We start from the raw sequence: 5,309 nt of genomic DNA on the forward strand, positions 1-5,309 counted from the left end.
GCGCTTCATCCGTCCCAACTTCAGCTTTAGGGGCCCAAACCAGCAGTTGCCTTCTAGGGTTAAGACTGCAGTGTCAGCGTTGATGCGGTCTGATGAATGCAACACTTGTGAGACTCGGCGCACCAATGAGTCATCGATTCTCCTTCCTCCTGGACACAGGCAGCTAAGTCCACTATCGACATAGGTTGCTTACATGTATCCTTGAAATTACTGATAAACCAGGCTCGTAATTGGGCCCATGAACTGAAAGAGTTGGCCGGTAAGCTTTTTAACCAAGTGCGGGCCGTTCCTTCAAGCATCATGGTGAATTACTTCGCACATGCCGCATCATCCACATCAAGCATCTCCATGGCCATCTCATAGCTCTCCACCCATGTCTCTGGGGGTTGATCCGCCATGTAATTTGGTACCTTGCGCGGGCCCTTGAAATCCTTGGGCAGGCGCACATTGCGTAAAGCGGGGACAAGGCAAGGCACCCCCAAAGAGCTAGAAGTAACACCGGGTTCGACCGAAATAGTTGGACGAACCAACGTAAGCTGCCGAGCCTGATACTGTGCGGCTAACTCGGCCTCCCTGCGCGCTCGGGCCCGGTCCACCACTTCCTGAGCGTTATCAACACCACCCGCCGGGTTGTTGCCGCGGGGTGCTCCACGTCGTTCATTACTTGATACTGCTGGTTCATCCATACGCCTGCTATAGCTCCGGCTTGGACAAGGGGTCGAGTGGATCCGGTTGCGGCTATACGAGTATGCTTCCTGTTGGACCAAAGCTGTCCTAAGAAGCTCTTTGACGCATCGTGTCTCTACCGCCTGTGGCGAGTCACCTTCAATTGGAATGGCCTCCAGTCGTGCAGCAGCGGCAACGAGATTGTCCATTGGGTTGGAGTAGTGACCCGGAGGTGTTGAAACAGCCTGAGGTATAACAGTGTTTGACGAGGCGGATTCATCAGACGGGGCTGAACCGGCACACCGGCCCCCGGAGCTTCCGGCCGGTTTCCCTCCAGCGGATTACTGGTTCCTGCTCCTGGGGTGTTGAAAAGGTCTCTGGCCTCAAAAACCGAAGGCAAACGGGATCGGTACTTCCTCTTCATGACTTCATGCGACGCGTTCTGGTCCAATATGAGCCTATAGGCCTGTGCGTCTAAAGCGGCCCGCTCTGTGGTCATCCTGGCATTCTCAGCTGCCAGGTCCGCCTTGGCTTGGGTGATCTGTTCCTTTACCTTTGTAATCTCCGCGTTGTGGACTTCCTGATCCGCCGGATTAGCTTCTGCCATAAGCACAACCAATTCCTCAAATAGGTCTGATAGAACTTGAGCCGGCGGGCGTGCAGAGCTTCCTGCCCCGGCAGCCGTCGCCGCTGCTGAACCGGAGGTTATTGGTGCAACGGTTGAAGAATGAAGCGATGCTTGTGTGCCGGCCATGAATATTCCAACCCGGTTGGGTAGATCAGAGGGGTCCGGAATACTGTCGCCGTCGGAACAGCCCCCAATCCGGCCATCTTGTAGCTGATATAGAGATTCGGTTTCTCCGGTTGATGACTCATCGCCGGAATAAACGACGGTCTCGCCGCGAGATTCCGATCCATCCTCGTAACTTCCTCCATGGATGACTCCCACGAAGGCACGCTTCACGGCCGGTTTAACCCGGGCGGATCGTGCACGCTGAGCCGTTTCGACGAGGTCGGTGCAGATGTCCGGCTTAGGGCCCGGTTCACCGATCCTACTGATGAAAACGTGTATGCCACCAAAGGGGACCCGGTACCTGTACTCAACTAAGCCGGCCTCGGGGCCCCAGCCTGCATCATCGATGTAGAGCTTGCCGCGACGACTCTTAGTCATCCGGCCCACAGCGTAGCCCTCGAGTCCTTCAAAGCGGCCCTCCAAGAACTTGAAACCATCGTGCGATAGCCCCACGGTGGGCGCCAACTGTCGTGGTTTTGTCACGGCAGATGTCCTATGGAAAGGACTTAGTCGTGGAGCCATCGCAACGGGTTAGCTTGAAGGGGTTAAAGCGGACACAGGGACGCAAGAGAGTTATACTAGTTCGGCCCCTTCGATGAAGGTAAAAGCCTACGTCTAGTTGTGATGGAATTGATGGGGTTTCGATGACTAGGGAGCAAACAAGCTTCGCCTAAGTCTCGAGTTGTTGTCTGTTGTCCTTGAACCACCGCCGGGTCGTCCCCTTATATACAAGGGTGACGCCCGTCGGTTCACAGAGTCCCAATACCGGCTCATAGATGTGTCCGGTTTGGTCTCTACTTATTCCTAACTTATAATACAAGTTAAATACCAATGCCGGTTTACGGCTACAGGCCTTGAACCGACTATGGGCCTTGAGCTCTCATCTGCCTTCTTGGGCTTTAACATAATTAACTATTGATGAAGTTAACCCGGCCCAGATAGGCCAGTTTACGCCCAGTAGTAATATCCCCAACAAAGTGTAAGGTTGATAATGATAGTCTCACATACTTGTGGCACTGCCGCCTTGGTCACATTGGTGTCAAACGCATGAAGAAACTCCATGCAGATGGACTTTTGGAGTCTCTTGATTATGAATCATTTGACACGTGCGAACCATGCCTCATGGGAAAAATGACCAAGACTCTGTTCTCCGGAACAATGGAGCGAGCGACCAACTTATTGGAAATCATACATCTGATGTTTGCGGTGCAATGAGCATTGAGGCTCGCGGTGGCTATCGCTATGTTCTCACCCTCACTGATGACTTGAGTAGATATGGGTATGTCTACTTAATGAAACACAAGTCTGAGACCTTTGAAAAATTCGAGGAATTTCAGAGTGAGGTTGAGAACCAACGTGACAGGAAAATAAAGTTCTTACGATCAGATCATGGGGGAGAATATTTGAGTCACGAATTTGGCACGCACTTAAGGAAATGTGGAATTGTTTCACAATTCACGCCGCCTGGAACACCTCAGCGTAATGGTGTGTCCGAATGTCGCAATCAGACTCTATTGGATATGGTGCGATCTATGATGTCTCTTATCGACCTACCGCTATCATTTTGGGGTTATGCTTTACAGACTGCCGCATTCACTTTAAATAGGGCTCCGTCGAAATCCGTTGAGACGACACCGTATGAATTATGGTTTGGGAAGAAACATAAGCTGTCATTTCTGAAAGTTTGGGGATGCGATGCTTATGTCAAGAAACTTCAACCTGAAAAGCTCAAACCCAGGTCGGAAAAATGCGTCTTCATAGGATACCCTAAGGAAACTATTAGGTATACCTTCTACCTTAGATCCGAAGGCAAGATCTTTGTTGCCAAGAATGGATCCTTTCTAGAGAAAGAGTTTCTCTCGAAAGAAGTAAGTGGGAGGAAAGTAGAACTTGATGAGGTACTGCCTCTTGAACCGGAAAGTGGCACAACTCAAGAAATTTTTTCTGTGGTGCCTGCAGCGACTAGAGAGGAAGTTAATGATGATGATCATGAAACTTCAGATCAAGTTGCTACTGAACTTCGTAGGTCCACAAGGACACGTTCCGCACCAGAGTGGTATGGCAACCCTGTCCTAGAAATCATGTTGTTAGACAACGGTGAACCTTCGAACTATGAAGAAGCGATGGCGGGCCCGGATTCTGACAAATGGCTGGAAGCCGTGAAATCCGAGATAGGATCCATGTATGAAACAAAGTATGGACTTTGACTGACTTGCCCGATGATTGGCGAGCCATAGAAAATAAATGGATCTTTAAGAAGAAGACATACACGGATGGTAATGTGACCATCTATAAGGCTCGGCTTGTCGCTAAGGGTTATCGACAAGTTCAAGGGGTTGACTACGATGAGACTTTCTCACCCGTAGCGAAGTTGAAGTCCGTCCGAATCATGTTAGCAATTGCCGCATTCTATGATTATGAGATATGGCAAATGGACATCAAAATGGCATTCCTTAATGGTTTCCTTAAGGAAGAATTGTATATGATGCAGCCAGAAGGTTTTGTCGATCCTAAGAATGCTGACAAGGTATGCAAGCTCCAACACTCAATCTATGGGCTGGTGCAAGCATCTCGGAGTTGGAACATTCGATTTGATGAGATGATCAAAGCGTTTGGGTTTACGCAGACTTATGGAGAAGACCGTGTTTACAAGAAAGTGAGTGGGAGCTCTGTAGCATTTCTCATATTATATGTGGATGACATACTATTGATGGGAGATGATATAGAATTCTTGGAAAGCATAAAGGCCTACTTGAATAAGTGTTTTTCAATGAAGGACCTTGGAGAAGCTGCTTATATATTAGGCATCAAGATCTATAGAGATAGATCGAGACGCCTCATTGGTCTTTCACAAAGCACGTACCTTGACAAGATATTGAAGAAGTTCAATATGGATCAGTCCAAGAAGGGGTTCTTGCCTGTATTGCAAGGTGTGAGATTGAGCACGGCTCAATGCATGACCACGACAGAAGATAGAGAAAAGATGAGTGTTATCCCCTATGCCTCGGCCATAGGGTCTATTATGTATGCCATGTTGTGTACCAGACCTGATGTAAACCTTGCCGTAAGTTTGGTAGGAAGGTACCAAAGTAATCCCGGCATGGAACACTGGACAACGGTCAAGAATATCCTGAAGTATCTGAAAAGGACTAAGGATATGTTTCTCGTTTATGGAGGTGATGAAGAGCTCGTCGTAAAGGGTTACGTCGATGCTAGCTTCGACGCAGATCTAGATGACTCCAAGTCAAAAAACGGATACGTGTATATTTTGAATGGTGGGGCAGTCAGCTGGTGCAGTTGCAAGCAAAGCGTCATGGCGGGATCTACATGTGAAGCGGAGTACATGGCAACCTCGGGGGCAGCACATGAAGCAATTTGGATGAAGGAGTTCATTACCGACCTAGGAGTTATTCCCAATGCGTCGGGCCCGATGACTGTCTTCTGTGACAACACTGGAGTCATTTCCCTTGCCAAGGAGCCCAGGTTTCACAAGAAGACCAGGCATATCAAGCTTCACTTCATCTCCATTCGTGAAAATGTTCAAGATGGAGACATAGAGATTTGTAAAGTGCGTACAGATCTGAATGTCGCAGATCCATTGACTAAATCTCTTCCACGAGCAAAACATGATCAACACCAGAACTCTATGGGTGTTTGATTCATCACAATGTAACTAGAATATTGACTCTAGTGCAAGTGGGAGACTGTTGGAAATATGCCCTAGAGGCAATAATAAAATGGTTATTATTATATTTCCTTGTTCATGATAATTGTCTATTGTTCATGCTATAATTGTGTTATCCGGAAATCGTAATACATGTGTGAATACATAGACCACAACATGTCCCTA

The sequence above is a fragment of the Triticum urartu genome, chromosome 3A, assembly GCF_056163025.1.
Source record: "Triticum urartu cultivar PI428250 chromosome 3A, HENAU_Tu73, whole genome shotgun sequence".
NCBI lineage: Eukaryota > Viridiplantae > Streptophyta > Magnoliopsida > Poales > Poaceae > Triticum > Triticum urartu.